General features: G+C 47.7%; 1 protein-coding gene across 2 annotated transcripts in view; it reads left to right on the plus strand.

Moving 5' to 3' along the window:
• GALNT2 (polypeptide N-acetylgalactosaminyltransferase 2) overlaps nt 1–20839 on the plus strand; it is a 217855-nt gene that overhangs the window by 38561 nt on the left and 158455 nt on the right. Inside the window, exon 1 of one of the 2 annotated variants that reach the window (XM_021931277.2) lies at nt 19051–20838. The exons of the other annotated variant lie outside the window; for it this stretch is intronic. The gene's annotated coding sequence lies outside the window, so the exon portion shown is untranslated. Of the gene's footprint in view, nt 1–19050; nt 20839 lie in introns of those variants that run through there. 2 annotated transcript variants of the gene reach the window in all.

The raw sequence follows: 20839 nt of genomic DNA on the forward strand, positions 1-20839 counted from the left end.
TCTGGGCCCCCATAGTGTTCGTAGTAATTCAGGAAAGATGATTCATTTCTTTAGTCCGGTCTTCGGACCTGACTTCTTAGAAGCAGGTCTTGTGCAATAGTTGCATATTAACCACTTGGTGACACAGTGCATGAGGGCATGCCAACTCTTTTTGCTCATGGCCGTGCAGTGCAGAATTTCCAGGCATTGTCTGCTCTGTTTCCTGGACTTTGGAGTGATAGCAGAGTTTGTATTCCCTGCATGCATGGATCGGCTGCGTATCTCTGAGCAGCAAGTTGATTTCTGTGTATAAGGGTGACTGTGCCCATGGAGGATGGCGTGCAATTGCCTAAAGATTTCAGTCCGAGAAACGATACTGAATGGAGATAACAGGCTAAGTTCCTGCTTCCAGGAGCCATGCCTCCTCCTGGCCTGGGATGAATACCTGTACCCCTGAGGCTCTGAGTTCCGGCAGTGTGCTGAAACTGCTGTTGGTCTGGCCCACTGCCCCGGAAACCCAGCCACCTGGGGTTGTGACTTTAGGGCTTCTAGTTTTGTATTTAGCTTTAATTGCCTCTGTGAGGCAGTGGAGACTGTTCATTTTACTTTACATCAAAGGCTTTTGGAGGTTGAGTTGGGAACAGGATGATAGAACAGTAATGCATAATTATGGAGCATTTGCTGTATGGCAGGCATTCGTAAGAGTGCATTTGTTGATATTCTTGTTGTTTGGCCTCTCCTGTCATTAGCCCTAAGCAGCTACAGCTGCTAAGCTCTGTGCTAAGGCTGCAGTAAGCAGGCAGGCAGTGCGTGCTGGTGAGCTTGGGCAGTGCCGAAGTGTGTCTGTTGTCCAGTATGGGGATGAACATGCACCCTTTCATGCTCACAGGTGCCTTAGCCTGGATGATAACGTTTAAGTTCATTCTATTCATATGCACCGTATCATTAAACAATGCTGTGAACAGGGCACTATTATTTTCCCTGTATTTTCAGTGATAAGGCAGAGGCCCATGGGCTCCTTGTAGCAATGGGGGCGTTCCTTGAGGATCCAGGCAATCTGACTCCCAAACCCAGGGACTGGACAAAAGGAAGCTGGCTCCGAGCTGCAGTGCGGTGGAATCCCAGGCTCTGTAGGTGCTGTCTTCAGAAGGTGTATCTTGTCAGCAGGATGAGTGCTTTTGGAATAGACAATCTTAAATGTCATAGTGAGGTGACTTACACAGGTAAGGAAGGACGCCAGCCTCAGGCACTGACTGGTGAATTCAGATGGTGACTTCTTCCTTGCAGGAGAATCAGCCACTTACACAGATTGGGAGGGACTCTACTGAGGGAAAAAATGAATTCTAGGCCAGGGACAGTGGCTCACACCTGTAATTCCAGCACTTTGGGAGGCTGAGGAGGCAGGAGGATCACTTGAGCCCAGGAGTTTGAGACCAGCCTTGGCAACAGAGCAAGGTCCTGTCTCTACAAAAACAAAACAAACCAACAGCCAGGTGTGGTGGCACACACCTGTAGTCCCACCTATGTGGGAGGCTGAGGCAGGAGCATTGCTTAAGCCTAGGAGTTTGAGGCTGCAGTGAGCTGTGATTGTGCCACTGTACTCCAACCTGGGTGACAGAGCAAGAATGTTAAGAAAAAAAAAATTCTCATTTCTTCTTGTGGATTTTGTGTGTCTGTGTGTGTGTGGGGGGGGATGGGGGTGGGGGGGTGGGTTGGTTGGTTGGTTTAAGCCGTTGATTAAAGAAAGGAGAACTATTTCCTGTGATTAAAAGTGGTTTAAATATTGGTGCTTTAGCAGGAATTTTGGAGGGTCGCTTAAGTGAATAGTTAGAAATCTTCCTAGAAGATGTTTATTACACTCGAGACATTAAAAATTAGAATCAAGGGTCTGCTAAGACTTGGGGTGCTGGTGGGTGAGGCTGCCTTTCAGGGAGGTCACGCTGTGAGTTGAGAATCCTGGGTCACCTTGTCTGCCCTGCCAGCTTTGCAGCTGTGGGCACTTCTGGATCCCCATTTCTGTGTGGGTGCAGACAGGTGAATGTTACCTGCATGCATCATAAAATGCCGTGACAGGGTCACAGGTGTTGCCCAGGCTTGGCAGACTCATTCATAGGGCTCACTGGCTTGCATGAGGATGGGATGCTGGGCATGATAAACACAGAAATGGAAGGCAGGCTCTGCTGCCAGGAGCTTGCACCCTGAGTCACGTGGAACTGGTTTGCCTGTGAAGCAACAGGCACGGTCCTGAAAGAGCAGTTCTAATTGGACATACAAGTAAGCTCAAAATGAAGATCTCCTAGGAAGTTTTCCTCATGTTTTGAAGACGATGCACTTAGTCCCTGACTGGGGATGGTTTGGCTTACACTTTTTCAACTTTACAGTGGTGTGAAAGTGATACACATTCAGTACGTTCCTCAATTAACAATGAAGCTATGTCCTGATAAAGCCATCATAAGTTGAAAATATCATAAGTCCGTAATGTACTTCTGATATAATGATATTTTCAACTTATAATGGCTTTACCAAGATGTGGCCCCATTGTAAGTCAAGGAGCATACATCCGTGATGAGATATATACAGGATGAGATATATGCACAGATATTCCTCAGCTTACAATGGGATCATGTCCCAGTAAACATACTGTAAGTTGGAAACATTTGAAGTCGAAAATGCGTTTGATATACCTCAGCTATCAAGCATCAGATCTTAGCCTCGCCTGCCTTCAGTGTGCTCAGAACACTTAAACGTTAGCCTACAGTTGGGCAAATCATATCCAAACAATGCTGACAGCACCACACACTGTAGGGTATGAATTGTTTACCCTTGTGACAGTGTGGTGGACTGAGAGCTGTGAATCACTGACATTGCCTGACATCGTGAGAGAGTATCTGACTACATATCGCTAGCCCAGGATAAGAGCAGAATTCCAGATTTGAAGTACAGTTTCTACTGAAGGCATATTGCTTTCGCACCATCGTGAAGTCAGAATTGTAAGTTGAGTCATGGTAAGTTGGAGACCATCTGAATAACAGGGTGAGACATAGAGCAGGATATATATGTTAGAAACAAAGTTTCACAAACAGTATGAACGTTTTCTAGATGGACTATTTTACTCTTCTCAATCCCATGAAACACTTAGCTGGCAGCAACCCAGTGAGTTGAATTCCCACTCCACCAGTAGCCTCCCCTGGGCCTTGGAAGGCTCTGCCCTGTGATGGGAGTCTCCCTGGGAGCCATGGCTGCAGAGCCCCGTAGGTGGGATGCAGCTGCCCAGTGTGCTCCCTGCCTTTGCAGGTGAGCGGGTGCAGGGAGGCGTGGGGTGGGGTGGCAGCTGCAGCAGCGGTGTTTGGGGGCCCTGCAGGCTCTCTTGGGGGTGTAGCAGGGACATGGTGTGGTGGCTAACAGGAGTAGGCCACTCACGTGGGACGTCAGGACTAGTGCCACAAAGGCAGCCCCGTCACACGAACAGGTTCTTAGGGGACAGAGGTCTGTCTGGGACCAGCTAATGACCTGGAAAGACTGGAGAGGGACCATTGTCCACCACCAGATGTATGGCTGCAGGGTAGGAGTAGACTTAAGAAGGAACACTGTTGGCCGGGCGTGGTGGCTCATGCCTGTAATCCCAGCACTTTGGGAGACTGAGGCAGGTGGATCACCTGAGGTCAGAAGTTCACGAACAGCCTGGTCAACATGGTGAAGCCCCGTCTCTACTAAATATACAAAAATTAGCTGGGCGTGGTGGTGGGTGTCTGTAATCCCAGCTACTCTGGAGGCTGAGGCAGGAGAGTAACTTGAACCTGAGAGGTGGAGGTTGCAGTGAGTTGAGAGATCATGCCATTGCGCTCCAGCCTGGGCAACAAGAGCAAAACTTCGTCTCCAAAAAAAAAAAAAAAAGAAGGAACACTGTCAGGGAGGCAGTCAGTGAGCCTCAAGTCAGAAAGCTGAACAAGCTCATTTCATGCATTTGCTGACATTTGACCTCTTCTGGGATGTGTGGGTCTCTCAAGTTCTGTTTCTGTTTCTTGTTATGAAGATCAGAGATGTGAAACAGACCTGGTGTACACCCTTCTGGGGTAGCACTGGGAGCCACGGCATCCTGGCAGAGCTGGGCGTGCCTCCCACAGGCTGATGCAGCCATTCTCTCTGAAGAGGCTGAGCTGTCCCAGGAGCAGCTGTGGGGTGAAAGTGTCCTTCCTGAGGGACTCTTAAACTCAGTGCTCCTGCTCATTCTCTCAGTATGGCTAATAGCTCATTTAAATATACCATGGTGGTTTTTAATTTTTGTGACTCATTCCCTCCCCTCCTCACCTGTGTTTTTCCTTTGTGTCAGGAACTTTTTTTTTTTTTTTTTTTGAGACAGAGTCTCGCTCGTCACCCAGGCTGGAGTGCAGTGGCGTGATCTCGGTTCGCTGCAAGCTCCACCTCCTGGGTTCACACCATTCTCCTGCCTCAGCATCCTGAGTAGCTGGGACTACAGGTGCCCGCCACCACGCCTGGCTAATTTTTTGTATTTTTAGTAGAGACAGGGTTTCACCTTGTTAGCCAGGATGGTCTCGATCTCCTGACCTCGTGATCCGCGCGCCTCAGCCTCCCAAAGTGCTGGGATTACAGGCATGAGCCACCGCGCCCGGCCGTGTCAGGGACGTTTTAGGGGGACCAAAAGGATCTCTGTCTCTGCTCTGTGCTTGCTCTGAGGATGAATAGAGAATGTTCAGGGCCATTCTCATTTGAGTCACTAGAGCTGTCGTGAGCTCTGATGGCCTGGGAGCCCCACTACTGTCACATGAGGACAGGGCGTGGGGTGGCTCAAGCATGGCCCCTTGGGGTTGGATCCCAGTGCTCTCATGTTGGAGGTGCTTGACCTTTGCACTATGTTTCCCCACTTACACTAAATGGGGATAACCAAAGCCTTGTGTGGGGATTAAGTGAGTTATTGTAACCAGAACACTTAGAATGGTGTGTTACACGCAGTGATAATGCAGAACTGCTCACTGCTGCTGGAGTACGCTGTTATATTATTTATTTGGTCCACAGACTTTTTCTATGCCTAAGCCTTGAGGGTCTCTCTCAGCTGTGCTTTTCTGTGGTTTTTGTTTTTTTTTTTTTTGGTCTTCAATAGATTTTTCTAGGGTCTTTTCTGGTAAGAAGAGACTGGGAATGCAAATATATTGAGCTTGCGTTGAGAGGAGTTTGGACATCAGACTGACTTTGGAAAACTGGGGAGGCTTGCAGTATATAGTTTCCTCTGGGTAGGCTACTGACAGACCATGGGACCTTTGGGGGAAAATTTATGCTCTTTAAGTACAAGACATCATTACCAGGCAGAAGCTGATAAAGGAATTAGAATTGTTGTTCATACCTGACTTGCAGGAAGGTGTGTGTGTGTGCGTGCATGTGTGTGTACATATATATGTATATATAGTGCGTGCATATTTGTGTGCGTGTACATACATATGTACACACTGCATGTATCTTTGCATTTATGTACATATGGGCATGTGGCATGGGCATATGGCACATGTATATCTGTGCATGCATACATGTACATAGCACACATGTACGTATGTGCAGTGCATAGTATGCGTGTATGTACATGTGCAGACCATGCCTGCATGTACATGCATGTACACTGCAGTGTGCACTTACGTGCAAGTACATCAGTATGTGTTTGTAGGCACATACATGTTCACATACTGCCCATGCACGTTTGCATACACACGTGTGCATGGCACATATGTTTGCATGCACCTATGCAGTACAACATAAGTGTGTTTGCATTTGTGTACACGTGTGTTTGCATACATGTACAAACGTACATGTGCATATACTTAAATTTCAATGTGAACCCTCCTCAGAAAGCTCTGCTCAATGAAACTCTGAAAGTGTTCAAAAGCATGGTCTGAGAAAGCATCCCTCCTTCAGGGCATGTACCCAAGTAGTCTTTCTCTTGCTGGCTGAAATCATCAGGGATTGTTTCAAAGTTTTAACTTCTGACTTCCACTCTTTTAAATCCCAGAGCCAGTACTTGAACAGAAGTAAGTTTGCTGTTACACCTCTCACTTTGATTAGCTTGTTGCATTAAATTAATTGTCAGATTGCCTGAAACCAAAGCTTCTTAAAATGAACACTGGTTCACTCGGGAAATTTGTGCAAGATCAAAAATGGAAGATTGTGTCACTGACGAAAGGGAGAGATAACCAGAATACAAAATCTAGAGCTTTGGACCTGATATCTGGTTGCAAGATGGTTTTTTCCTGTCTTAGCTAAGAAGTGGCCCCCAGGATTCACATACCAGTAGCCTCTTTTTGTTATTTAATTATTTTTTAAAAAAACATATCTCCTTATTAAAGATCCTCTTGATTGCAAACAAAAGCAGCCTACTGTGCAGGCGGGCGTAAGCAGAAAAGGAAATTTATTGTGGGGGCGTGGGGGGGCGTGTCTCATGTTACTGAGAGGAAGAAGGCTGACTGGCCTCAGAAGGCATGAGAACTGGGACCTGGTTCAGCGCAGTCCACGGTGGCCACAGCTGGATCTCAGCTCTGCTCCTCTAGGCCTGGTGGCTGCTTTCTCCTCTCTCTGAGGTGCGGTTTTCTCTGCCAGGACTCCTGTGTCTACTTGTGGGTCTAATCTCCTAGCATAGGCTGAGCCTGCACCTTCTTGAGAAAACCGATTAGCTTAGCTTAGTTTGAGTGTTCACTCCAGGCACACCCTGAAAGGGAGAGCAGCCTGCACATGGGGTGGGTAGATCTTAAAGGGAGCCTGCACCTGGAGGTGCTGGGGGGCCTGCATTTAGAGTGTGTGTGTGGAGCATGTAGCTTGTTCCTGTTTTCCTGGAGTCCCAGAGATCAGAAAGCGTTTCTGCCTGTTTCTGACAGAGATGCTCACACCTGGTCTGAATGGGCAGGATTGGGGTGAGGGCGGTGGAAGAGGGATCTGGCCGCACAGGCAGTGTGCTGTGAGAGCCACTTCAAGCCACTCTTCCCTTGCTGGGCTGTGATTCGTTCTTTTCCAAGTGACTTAAACAGAGACCTTTTCTCTTGTTTGTGGGGGTGAGGATGGTGAAGGGAGGAGGAGGGAGAGGGTGGCTGAGTGGAGGAAGCATAGTTGTGCTGCGGAGATTCCTGCTCTGCAGCTTGTCTGCTGTGGACTGGCCCAGGGGGTAGGTGACACGGTGTGTGTGGTGGAGGGGTGGGAGGGACCAGGCCTGGCTCCTCTGGTCCACTGTTGGGCTGTGAGCCAGGACAAAATCTTATACCAAGCAAGCATCTTTTCCAGTAAAAGAGAGTGTCTCCATGCCCTCAGGAACTGTCTGGGACAGCCTCATTCTGGCCTGGATTTTGTTCTGGGCTCTGCTGCCTGTTTAGCGTGGACCAGTGACCTCATAACTGTGGCAGAGGTGAAGGTCTCAGCACATTCTGTGTGCCCTCTTGCATGTGTGTTTGCCTGGGGCTTTCTTCAGGTGTTTCTGGCCTGAGGAAGTGTCTTACGCCCATGTTATTTGTGTGGCTGCACAGCATCTGGAGGGAGAGGTAGAGCCCCAGCGCTGGGCCCATTGGCTCTGTGCTCTGAACAGCTCTGTTGGTGCCAGAACTGCCTGACTTGCTCTGTGTGGTGCTGTGAAGGTCAGGCTTGGAGAGGGAGGAGCTGCTGAAAAAGGGTGGTTTTCTTCTCTTCTTCCAGGGCTCAGTCTTCCTTGTACCAGTTTCTTTCTCTGTTCTCTCCTTGACTCGGGAATCCAGTTTGCGCAGCACTTATGTGGTAGGCAAACTCTAGTTTATACCTGGAGCCACAGGGCAGAGCTGCTGTCAGCTGGGAGCTGTTTTTGAGAACCCGCTGTGGAGGGGGTGGATAAGAAGACCTGACCCCACCTGCAGGGGCAAGAAGCCTGCATAGCACAGCTAGAGAGCCGTGTGGGACAACGGCTGAGCAATGACAGTGCAGCCCAGTGTCCCGTGCAAAGTGCTCAAGAAGTGGACGGATGGATCGCTGCTGAGTGGCTCTTGAGGAGCTAAATGTATCTTGGGGCCGATGTTGCCTGTTGGGACTTCCCCCAGCACAGACAGCATACAGATTTCAGATGCTCTTCTCCTGGCCTTCAGAAGCCCAGGGAGTGTTGGCAGCTAATGTGCACCTGATTAGATAAAAGAGGTCATAATCTCTGTGAAGGTGCTTTTCGGGGAAGGGGTCACTGGCCTTGCCACATGTGGGAAGCGAGGCCTCTTCCCAGTTCTGCCTGTGACTCGGTGGCTGTGGCTCAGGGCAAGTCATTGGATTTGTTTGTTTCTCCCCCCCCTGCCCCCCCAGAATAACGTCAGCATGTGCTGAGCATCTGACTCACAGGGTGAGGCAGTGAATGAAGGACTTTCATCTCCGTGCAGTGCTTGACGTCATGGAATGAAAACCCTTGCGTTCCCAGCCTTGGCTGTCAGATTCTCATTTGAAGGAAAGCCGATTTTGACGTGTGTTTCCTTTCAGTTCGGAGCTGGCTTCAGTTAGGACAGGGGGTTTCTACCCACTTGGCTGTGTCTCTGGTAATCTGAGATTCTTGGAAATGGGCCACGGTGATTCCTCTGGCCACACTCAGGGTTGGGTTTTCAGTTCAGCTTCCTGGTGTTTCCACGCCTCATTCTAGTGGGAGGTTTGGTCGTTCCTTTCTCTGCCGTCACCCGGTGGCTTCCGGCCATTCCTTGTGAAGGAATCTTCCCAGGTGAATCTTACCTGGTGAAGACTGAGCCCTGGAAGAAGAGAACAAATCTCACCCTTTGTTATCTGGGAATTTCACTGGCGGAATTCAGTGAGGCATTTGAGGTTCGTAAATGGACACATGTTTTCCACACGATTACGTCTATATGTTGGAAAGATATTTCTAAGTTGTAGTGAGGTAGGAGGGATTCTCAGCAAGAGGAGGGGCTTGGGCTGAACCTGGCGCTGCCGTGACATGAACAGGGGAAACAGCGTTGGTGGTGGAGCAGGTAGATGTTCCCTTGATCTCGTAAGTCCTGGATGCCACCCGGAGAACTGGCCTGTGGGCTGGAAATGATGCAGCTGACCCAGGAAGTGCACTCAGCTCACCTTTCAGTCTGGTCCAGAATGCTGAATCGAGCTCTTGGATCTTGGTACTAAATACGTGCTGTGGCATTAATGGCAGTAAAGATGGATGGTTATGTACCATGCAGAACGTGCAAATCTGTTTTCAATAGGCTTTATTTTTTAGAGCAGTTTTGGGTTCAGAGCAAAATTGAGCAGAAGGTACAGAGGGTGCCTGTATACCCCCTACCCTAACATCTAGCTTCCCCTATTAGTTTCCCTCCACCAGAGTTACAGTCCACAAACCTACACTGGACACATCCTTAAGTCTCCCAAGTCCACAGCTTACATTGGGGTTCACTATTTTTTTTTTTAAAGATGGAGTCTCACTCTGTCACCCAGCTGGAGTGCAGTGGCACGATCTTGGCTCACTGCAACCTCTGCTGCCCGGGTTCAAGCGATTCTCCTGCCTCAGCCTCCTGAGTAGCTGGGATTACAGGCGCATGCCACTGCACCCAGCTAATTTTTGTATTTTTAGTAGAGATGGGGTTTCACCATCTTGGCCATGCTGATCTTGAACTCTTGACCTTGTGATCCACCTGCCTCAGCCTCCCAAAGTGCTGTGATTACAGGAGGGTTCACTCTTGCTTTTGTACATTCTATGGGTTTGGACAAATGTACAGACACACCTCAGATACTTGTGGGTTTGATTTCAGGCCATCTCATTAAAGCAAATACAGCAGTAAAGCAAGTCACACACAGTTTTGGTTTCCTAGTGCATACAAAGTTATGTTTACACTGCATTGCCGTCTGTGAATAGGGCAATAGCCTTATGCCTAAACAATGTATGGATCTTAATTTAAAAATATTTTATTACTGAAAAATGCTAAGGATCATCTGAGTTTTTAGCAAGTCGAGTCATAGTCTTTTTGCCCGGATGTTGATGGCTGCTGACTGATCAGGGTGGTGGTGGTTGAAGGTTGAGGTGGTGGCTATGACAGTTTCTTAAAATAAGACAACAATGAAATTTGCCACATTGATGGACTCTTCCTTTCGCAAAATATTTCTCTGTAGCATGCGATGCTGTTTAGCATTTTTGCCCACAGTAGAACTTCTTTCAGAATAGGAGTCAGTTCCCTCAAACCCTGCCACGTCTTTGTCAACTAAGTTTATTCTAAATCCTTTATTGTAATTTTGACATGCTCACAGCATCTTCCTTAGAAATAGATTCCATCTCAGGAAACCACTTTCTTGGCTCTTCCATGTATTTATCCAGGTTCTATCATGAGTTTGCAGCAATTCAGTCACATCTGTCATCTCCACTTCTAGTTCTCTTGTTGTTTCCACCACATCTGCAGTTCTTTCCTCCACTCTAGTCTTGAGCCCCTTAAAGTCATCCATGAAGGTTGGAATCAACTTCTTCCACACTCTGGTTAGTGTTGATATTTTGATCTTTTCTGTGAATCAGGAATGTTCTTAATGGCAACTGGAAGGGTGAATTCTTTCCAAAAGGATTTCACTTGACTTGGCCCAGATCTGTAAAAGGAGTCATTATCTGTGGCAGCTATAGTTTTATAAAACATATTTCTTTTTCTTTTTTTCTTTTTCTTTTCTTTTTTGAGACAGAGTTTTGCTATGTCACCAGGCTGGAGTGCAGTGGCGCGATCTCGGCTCACTGCAGCCTCCGCCTCCCGGGTTCAAGCAATTCTGCCGCCTCAGCCTCCCGAGTAGCTGGGATTACAGGCACACACCACCATGCCCAGCTAATTTTTGTATTTTTAGTAGAGGTGGGGTTTCACCATATTGGGCAGGATGGTCTCGATCTCCTGACCTCGTGATCCACCCGCCTCGGCCTCCCAAAGTGCTGGGATTTCAGGCGTGAGCCACTGCGCCCGGCCACAAAATGTATTTTTTAAATAATACTTAAAGGTTGAAATTACTGCTTGATCCATGGGCTGCAGAATGGCTGTTGTGTTACCAGGCATGGAAACAGTATTCACCTCCTTGTGCATCTACATCAGAGCTCTTGGGTGACCAGGTGTGTTGTCAGTGATCAGTAGTCTTTTGACAGGAATATCTGTTTTTTTCTGAGCAGTCTCAACACGGACTTAAAATCTTCAGTAAACCGTGCTGTAAACAGATGTGCTGTCATCCATGTTCTGTTGTTCCATTTGTAGAGCACAGGCAGAGTAGATTTCACGTCATTCTTAAGGGTGCTAGGATTTTCGGAATGGTAAATGAGCATTGGCATCAACTTAAAGTCACCAGCTGTATTAGCCTCTGGCAGGAGAATCCGACTGTCCTTTGAGGCTTTGAAGCCAAGCATTGGCATATCCTCCCTAGCAATGATGGTCCTAGGTGGCATCTTCTTCCAATAGAAGGCTGCTGTAGGGCAGCCCCCTTCATCAGGGATCTTAGTTAGATCTTCTGGGTAACTCGCTGCAGCTTCTCCATCAGCACTTGCTGCTTCACCTTGCACGTTTGTGATGTGGAGGTGGCTTCTCCCCTTAAACCTCATGAACCAACCTCTCCTGGCTTTCAGCCCCTCTTCTGCGGCTTCCTCACACCCACTTAGCTTTCATAGAATTGAGGAGAGTGAGGGTTTTGCTCTGGATTAGGCTTCAGCTTAAGGGAATGATGCAGCTGGTTTGATCTTCTATCCAGGCTGCTCACACTTTCTCTGTATCAGCAATAAGCCTGTTTGGCTTTCTTATCGTTCACGTGTTCTCTGGAGTAGCACTTTCAATTTCCTTCAAGAACTTTTCCTTTGCATTCGCACTTAGCTAACTGACCTTCCTCACTAAACTTAATCATTTCCAGCTTTTGATTTAAGGTGAGAGATGAGCCGCTCCTCCTTTCACTTGAACACTGAGAGGCCATTGTAGGGTTACTAATTGGCCTAATTTCAGTATTGTGGTATCGCAGGGAATAGGGAGGCTTGAGGAGAGGGAGGGAGATGGGGGAGTCAGAACACACGCAATGTTTATCCATTAAGTTTGCCATTTTTTATGGTTCATGGTGCTCCAAAATGATTAGTATCATCTTTGATGATACTAGTATCACCATAAGATATAATAGTGACAGAGTTTGAAATATTGTGAGAATGGCCAAAATGTGACATATAGACATGAAGTGAGCATGCGCTGTTAGAAAAAATGGCAGTGATAGACTTGCTCGATGTAGGGTTGCCACAGACCTTCAGTTTGTAAAAAACACGGTATCTGTGAAGCATGTCAGTGTGAAGTGCAGTAAAGCAAGATATACGTGTCTGATGAAAGCATTCGCCTCACTCTGTTCTGGGCAGTGTTGTATGGAATAGCTTCGCTGCCCTTGGAATTGTCTGTGCACTCCCTGTTCACCATTCCCTCCCAGCCCCTGATAACCACTGATCTTACTGTCTCCATCACTTTGCCTCTCCCAGAATGTTGGAGTCATTCAGTGTGTGGCCTTTTCAAATTGGCTTCTTTCACTTAGTCATATGTGTTTAAGGTTGTTCCATGTCTTTTCATGACTTGATAGCTCATTTCTTTTTAGCATTGAATACTATTCCATTGTCAGGCTATACCACAGTGAATCCATTTGCCTTAGATGTGTCCATCATGACAAAGAACATCTTGGTTGTTTCACATTGTAGCACTTATGAATAAAGCTGTTATGAACATTTGTGTGCAGGTTTTTGTGTGGACATAAGTTTTCAACTCCTTTGGATAAATTCCAAGGAGTGCATTTGCTGGACTGTATAGAAAGTGTATGTTTAGTTTTGTAAGATCCTGCCAAACTGTCTTCCAAAGTGTGCAAGCCTGTTTTTTGACCAGGGTGGTTAGTCACACATAGCAGCCACATCTGTTGTGGTGCCTTCCTGGGAGGCCCCTCTCTGTTATGGTCCCATCAGTGCCACCATCTGCAGGGTCACCAGAGTCCCTGTAGGGCCAGAAGCACAAGTATGGCTGGGCTCCTTATCTCCCTGGAGCCCTGGCTTCTTCCCACCTCTCTCCACCCTCAACGGTTTTTTGCCTTTGTCCTACAGAGACTGGCTGGCGGTTCACTCCCCACATGGCTCCTTGCCGCACTGTCTCGGTGGGAGCACCATCCGGCCTTCATACCCTGTAAGATGCAGTTCAGATGGCACCTCCTCTGCGACACGCTTCCTCTCACCCTAGCCCAATTAAAAAAGATTACTACAGTAAAGTTCAAATATATGTAAATAGACTCCATAGTATAATGAACTCTGCCTGCCCCTCACCCTGCCTTTATCCGATCAGCCTGTGGTCAGCCCTGTCCTGTCCATGACCACCCCCGAAATGGGCCCCAGAAATCATCTTATTTTACCTGTAAATATTTTAGTATGTCTCTCTAAAAGATAGTTTGAACTCACAGTACCATAAGTCTTACTTAAAAACAATTAACAAGTTCCTTAAGAGCATCCATATTTAATTAGCACTCAAATCTCCATTTGGTTCATAGATGTTATACCTGTATTTATAGTTTTTCTTAATTCAGGATTTATATATTAAGTTACCCACTGTGGTTGATTCGTACAACCACTGAATCTTGAAAATCAGAGTTTTCTTTTTTCCCTCTGCTTTTGGTCATTTTGTTGGCTTGTGCGTGCAGGTTTTTGTGAAGGGAGCTGGGAGTTGCCTTACTGTTTTCCAGCCTGGATTTTGTGGCTTGCCTCTCCGTGGGGGGGTTTTCCATGTTCCTCTGTGCTCTGTGTTTCCTGCGGGTGGGAAGTCGGGTGTAGAGCCTTGGTGAGATTCCGATTTGATTTGTTTCTTCCTTTTTGAGGGATGGGCGAGGCTGCTTGCACGTGGGGTCTGTGCTACACTCTTTGACCTGGAGGCACACAGCACTGGGTTTCTGTGGTGGAGGCAACCATTGATACTCAGTGTCTGTATCTCCCAGTTCTTTAGGCTTTCAACCTTGTAATATTTTAATTCTATCTGTGTTTGTAATTTCTCTGCTAGACTGTTTGTATAATGAGAACTCCTCCCTGTCCATTATTTGTTTACCTAGTGGTACTGTCCATGGGGGAAGATAACACCCATGTCAGTTTCTTCCTTTTATTTATCAGTTTCCAGTTAGTGGTAACCAGATAGGGCTTTCTGCTTATTTGTTTTTGTGGCATTATGTGGACTTACACATTTGCATTTCAGCTTATTCCAGTTATTATTATTAGGGTTTACATTTTCCCAGCTTTGGTCAGTGAAAGCTGCTTGAGGTGGGCCGTACATCCCGTTGGCATGATTGTCATGGCCTTTGAGGACTGTGTTACTGTATGGTGTGATAAGATTCCCGGGGTCACATTGTCTGTTCCTGCCCCAGACCTGGAGTCAGCCTTTCCCAGAGAGCCCTGGTTTTCTGTGCTGGGAAGTGTTTGCAGTTCGCTGTTGGGCTCCCGGAAGCCTGCTTTCCTGTTGCTCCCCTGTGCCCTCGGCACCTGGCCGGAGCATCTCTGAGTGTCTGCCACCATACGCTGCAGTCCTCACTAGCCTCTTGCATGTGGGGGATGGGGAGGTGGGGCGGGGCAGGGTGGGGCACTGTTAAAGGCTACACCTGGGTTTCTCCAGGCCTCAGCAGCTGGTGTGGTAAGGTTACATAGTAACAGTGTTAACCAGCTTGCCCTGTCTCTCCTCAAAGTTCCACCCATTCAGTTCCAGGGGTCCAGGAGGTGCCCATCAGGAACAGCCCTTGGATGTCCTTGGGTCCTGGCCTGCCTCATGGATGTCATCTGCTCCCATGTCAGCCACCTCCAGGGCTCTTCCCGAGAAGAGGGCAGTCCCCGCCAAGGGTGTTACCTCCCAAACCTGCCAAATTACACACCCTCCTGGTACCTCGGCCCTGTCCACGCATCCCCCGAGTCGGCTTCGGGGAACACTGTGTTCCATGTCTAAGTGGAGTCATGTGCCTCTCCCCTCCAGTGTCGCCCATGCCAGCTGGACACCAAGCAGCAGATCAATCATGAAAACGGCTGCTCAGCTCTGATCTGCGCTTCCCTCTGCAGGACTCAGGGACGCACAGCTACCCAGGGCTGGTCACCCAAGCAGCAGCATTCCTTTCTCCTCAGTCTCTCCCCAGGCTGCTCGAGAGAGAAAACTTCCCTCATCCTCCTGCGCACACACTAAATGCGCTGCAGGCATCTTGTTTCCAGTGACTGTGGCCCCAGGTCGTCGCACATGGCCAGATACAGCTGAATCTCAGGCTAGATCGTGTTGGCACTGCTTCCACCCCTTGGATAAAATAAAATTCCCAGTGACTTCCTTAATATTTTGATAGACTGAGTGGCTTATAAGCAAACTTTGATGTAAACACTAGGCCAGAAATTGGTTAACTGTGGTTTAGGACTCCTAATCTTCCTCCGGATTTATGAAAATATGTCTTAGAATGGTATGCACCAAGCGGTTCTCCCTGGCACTGCATCCTGCTGGCCACGTACCCTTTCCTGATGCTCCTCTGAAGGGAGGATGTTTAAAGCAATGAGCTCCAGCCAGCGTCCAAATGGCATGGAACCACTTCTCTGGCACTCCCTGGGATCTGGAGGTCCACTTCCAGCTCTTTCCTCTTTTCTGCAAGAGCCATGGTGCTGCACATGCCTGTGGGGATGTGAAGGCTTTGCATGGGTCCCTGGACCACACCTAAGGAGGCGCTGTCTTAGCACTGTGGCGGGTGGTGGGGCAGGCTCCCTGCACTGGAGGAAGCACCAGCAGGCTTTTGTGCATGAACAGACAACTCTGTCTGCTTTCCTGCCCTCCCCTGTTTGCCTTCTTGATTTTTCCCTTCTCTTTTTTTTCTGTCTCCATCCTGGTTGCATTCCCTCACTGCCCTCTTTTTTTTGCCTGCCAGGTTTCTGATGGGTTACCTCTTTGAGGAAGAGAACCCTACCACCGTTCCAGAATACTCAAAACAAGGTTTGAGGAGAGGATTAGGCAGGTGTGCATTTCACAAGGCTTTGTTTTTGTCGGGGAGAACATCAGTGTCTGCCTTTAGTTCCGAGCAGCTGTTCTACTCCAGGCACCCGAGGATGGGTAGCTGTCACTGGTGTGTGCCTGTCCCTCCCTTCACCGCATCAGGGAGATAGGTTGCCATCATCAGAAGCAATGATCGCTGACTGTAACTCAGGCACTGTGCTGGGAACTTTCCATGCCCACAGAGTTAGTCCCTTCAGCAGCCCCTGGGAGGGTGAGTGCTATTGCAAACCCCACTTTGCAGAGATCCCAAAAAGGGGACATTGGGACATTGGAAGCATCAGTAACTTGCTTGAGGTCACACAGCTAGAAGAGGGGAGGAGGAATTTAGAATTTATTTATCTTATAACATTTATTTTTTGATATATAAATTTATATTTCCCTTTGTAGTTTTATTTAAATGCTATTATGCCTTTTTTTTTTTTTTTTTTTTTTAAAGAGACAGGGTCTTACTATGTTGCCCAGGTTGGCCTTGAACTCTTGGGCTCAACTGTTCAAGCCTTAGCCTCCTGAGTAGCTGGGACTGTGGGTTTAGGATTTGAATCCAGTGTTCACCCTTCCTCCTGAGCGGTGCTGTACCTTATGGACAGGCTGTTTGCCGGGAATTGAGAGAATGCCATTTTCCTCATAAACCTTTGCCCCACAAGCATGGGTGGACAGCCAGCTGGGTGCTTTCCTTGGGTGTATTTGGCAAACTATAGGGGCTAGTGGACCAATTCTTTTGTAGTTGGTTACAAAAGAAAAGATATAGCTTTCCCTCAGAAGAATTCATTCTCCATGAGATTGAGGTTCAGAAAATGTATTACATAAATCCCAAGCCCTGAGGCCTCCAAATCAGTGGCGGCTCCGCTGCTCCTCTCTCTCCCCTGACCTGGTCTTTCAGTGACCCCCACCATCTTTTCAAATCATAGCATTTTGGGACAAGTGTCCCAGGGAAGGCCTCTGTCAGTGTTTAGCTTACATTTCTTGGGTGTAACTTTTTGATACAATTTTCCCCCCAGGGATAAGGCAACCAGAAAACCATAGTGGATCAGCGTGCAGGAATGTGTAAAGGTGGCTCTGTGTGTGCGTGCGTGTGTGTGTGCACATGTGCGTGTCTGCATCCGTGTGTGTGCGCGCATGTGCATGTGTCTGCATCCGTGTGTGTGTGCGCATGTGCATGTGTGTATGAATGTACGTGTCTGCATCCGTGTGTGCGCATGTGCGTGTGTCTGCATCCGCGTGTGTCTGCATCCGTGTGTGTGCATGTGTGTGTGTGCGCATGTGCATGTGTTTGCATCCGTGTGTGTGCATGTGTGTGTGTGCGTATGTGCATGTGTGTCTGCATCCATGTGTGTGTGCACATGTGCATGTGTGTGTGAATGTGCGTGTCTGCATCCGTGTGTGCGCATGTGCATGTGTCTGAATCTGTGTGTGCATGTGTGTGTGTGCGCATGTGCATGTGTCTGCATCCGTGCGTGTGCGTGCATGTGCGTGTCTGCATCCGTGTGTGTGCGCATGTGCGTGTCTGCATCCGTGTGTGTGCGCATGTGCATGTGTGCACATGTGCGTGTGTCTGCATCCATATGTGTGTGCGCATGTGCCTGTGTGCATATGTGCATGTCTGCATCCGTGTGTGTGTGCGTGTGTGTGTCTGCATCCATGTGTGTGCGCATGTGCGTGTCTGTATCCGTGTGTGTGTGCATGTGTGTGTCTGCATCCATGCGTGTGTGCGCATGTGCGTGTCTGCATCCGTGTGTGTGCGCATGTGTGTGCATGTATGTGTCTGCATCCGTGTGTGTGTGGATGTGTGTTTGCATCGTGTGTGTGCGCATGTGCGTGTGTCTGCATCCGTGTGTGTGCATGTGCATGTGTGCACATGTGCGTGTCTGCATCCATGTGCGTGTGTGTGCATATGTGCGTGTCTGCATCCGTGTGTGTGTGCGTGTGTGTCTGCATCCGTGTGTGCGCACGCATGTCCGTGTGTCTGCATCTGTGTGTGTGTGCCCGTGTGCGTGTGTGCGCCTGCATCCGTGTGTGTGTGCTTGTGCGTGTGTGTGTGCGCGCATGTGTGTGTCTGCATCCGTGTGTGTGTTTTCCTCCAGAGCATTTTAAAGGCCTCAGCTATTATTAACATTGAATTGATTATCTATATTTAGGATAAGCTCACTAAGGATGATTTGGGATGAGCTGTGAATCTGTGGTGTATATATAGATAGCTGCACACGCGTATAGTGCATATTTATGTCTGCACATACTCCTGGGCGTTGACATCTGCCTGTGGAATGCAGACATCTCTGTGCAGGGTTGTGGCCTATCGCCTCTTAATTGGCAATTGAAGTGTCCCTTGTTCCCTTGTTAATAATAACTTATTTGGGGCTACATTGAATTGGGGATATGCAGTAGTGATTTATCTAGATATCGTTATAAAGACACAGGGCTGGTTGTAATAGGCTAATCAGAACAAGTGTATTCAAAGTGGCGAGTTTCAAACATGCTGTTTAGGAGGCTTCACACTTATTTTCAGTGTTCAGAACATTGTTGAACCTCTGCTTTTGGCATTGTGGTCACAGCTAGTCCATGAGCCTTATGAGAAAATTATGCTTGCCATTTGGTGCCCACTGTGAGTTTCTAACCAAGAACAAAATTTCCAAGCTCAATCACCTGCCTTATTCGTGACTCTTGGCTCCAAGTGGTTGTTAGCTGTTTCCAAAAAGCAAATGTGCTTTAGAGGATGAACATTATGCTGTTGGCTCTGGGGGCTAACCCATTAGGGGAGTTCCAGAAATATTTTGAATGACAGCATCATGGGAATACCAAGGGTCTCCCCAGGGGACTGCTTTGAAGAGGGGCACGTGCAGGTTGGTCATGTCTTTGTGTGAGTTCTGGGGTTCGAAAATAACTGACGTATACCGGTTGTGTGTGTGTTGCCCGCACAGCTAAGTTTAGACACCGAGCTTTGCAGACCTCTGAGAGCCTACTTTTGCTTTTCAGTTGTCTTTCATTTTGTACCCGTTTGGTATTGCCTTGCTTGAGTCCTTGTGGAAATAGACCTTGACTTCATTTCTTAAGTCTTTTTTACTTTCTACTGTTATGGAAAGGAAAAATATATATTTTATTTAGAAGGCAACAGGTGTACTTATGTTCTTCTTGTTTATAGTGGGTAGTGGAAGTGTTTTAATTGCCTTCTTTTGTCTACTTTAACCTCATGATCGTTGCATTTTTTTGCTAGTCTCTCAGCATGCGTGGTTTTGAATATGACCTGCACACACAGCAGATGTGATACAGAAACCAAACCCCCAAACCACACTGTCAGGGGACTCTAAAAATGTGAAAACACCTGGTTTTGGTTTCTTAGTCATTCTGTTTATCTGGTGAACTCTGTAACTCCAAACGTACGGCTTTGACCACTTAATGAAAGCATGTGGATAGTGACGTGAGGATGACCTGAAGATATGACTCCCTGTCCTTTGGACTACGTGGCCCTTAAACCAGTCACATGCCTGGCTCAACTTTAAAAAGAAGTAAAGACATTGTCATCAGGTCTATACAATGTCAAGAATATTACCTGGCCTGGATTTAGATGGAAATGAATTAAGTGCAAGTACTGATAGGTACTTTCTGGGGGTTAATTTTATTATTTTCTTCTCTTTAATTTTGATGGAGACATGGAGACAGCAGAGGGAGAGACACCAATTCTTAAGCATGTTGTGTGCTGGTGTGTTGCAAAACATTGCTGCAAGAGCTGTCTATCACCTGCAAGAGCCCTTCTGACCTGATCTGCGGTTGTAGTGGACTTGTGACAAACTGGCATGTCCACTTGTCACCAGTGGCATGTTAATGTTACTTAAAGCAAGGAAAATATAATTGAGTTCTCCCTAAATCTACCTGTGGCATGAAAAATCTCTCAGGTTGCATCATGTCCAGAAAGAACTACGGTGGGGCCTAATGGGAGTAATTCCCTGACCCCAGGTATTTGGAGGAGGTGGGCAGCACTTCTCATTAGAGTGGTTTGGAACCAAGGCAGCACATTTTCCTGCTGTTCCTGAACATTCTGAAGTTTTGCAGATCCTTGGAGGAATAAAAGCCACAGTCTTGGAACCTCCCACTTTGTTTTGGCCTGAGTCCTTCTTATGAATTCAGCAACCAAAATGGAGTCACAGGGACGGGTGGGACCTGCCATGAAGGTCCCACCTGCATTACCCCCATGGCAGACTAGGGTCCAGTCTGTCTGGGAATGTGGTCTTTCTCTCTGAGAACCCAGCGGTGTGGTTAGTAACTCAGGATTGTGGCCCTGTGGTTACTGTGCACTAATCAGCCCTCTGAACACTGGAAGAGCACACCGTGGTGTCTGTACCACTGGCTGTTTTCAAGAGTGTTGTTCTCGTCCACCAAACAGACCACAGCCCTGCACTCAGATTTTGCTTTATTTGTTGATGAAGTTGGAAAGACTCCATGTGACCTGTAACCTGGTCTCCGCTAAGCGGTTGTTCTCTATTCTTGTCAAACGTGAAGGCTTCCCAAGCCTGGTTATGCATTGTTGGCTGCCAAAGAGGGCCAAGTGTTTGAAAGTGAATACCAGATTGGAGAATTCATAAATGAAGATGCAATAACCCATCACACAGTTAGAGTGCAGGATCCCTTTCCCAAAATCAAAGTAATGGAGATGGGACTAAGGAAGTTGTACAGGCCAGAGAAGGGAGGGGGCTGTGGGGAGAAAGAAGGAATAGCTGGTTAGAATGTCCCTGTGTTTCTCAAGTTCTGCAGTTTCCTAGCGACCCCTCCCTAAGGAGTGTAGCAAGGCCTGGCTGGTGTTTGACAGAGTCACATATTTTAAATTAAAGGCAGAGTGAATAAGGAGAGTTGAAAGGTTTACTGCGTTTGGATCG

The sequence above is a fragment of the Papio anubis genome, chromosome 1 (assembly GCF_008728515.1).
Source record: "Papio anubis isolate 15944 chromosome 1, Panubis1.0, whole genome shotgun sequence".
In the NCBI taxonomy this organism is placed as follows: Eukaryota; Metazoa; Chordata; class Mammalia; order Primates; family Cercopithecidae; genus Papio; species Papio anubis.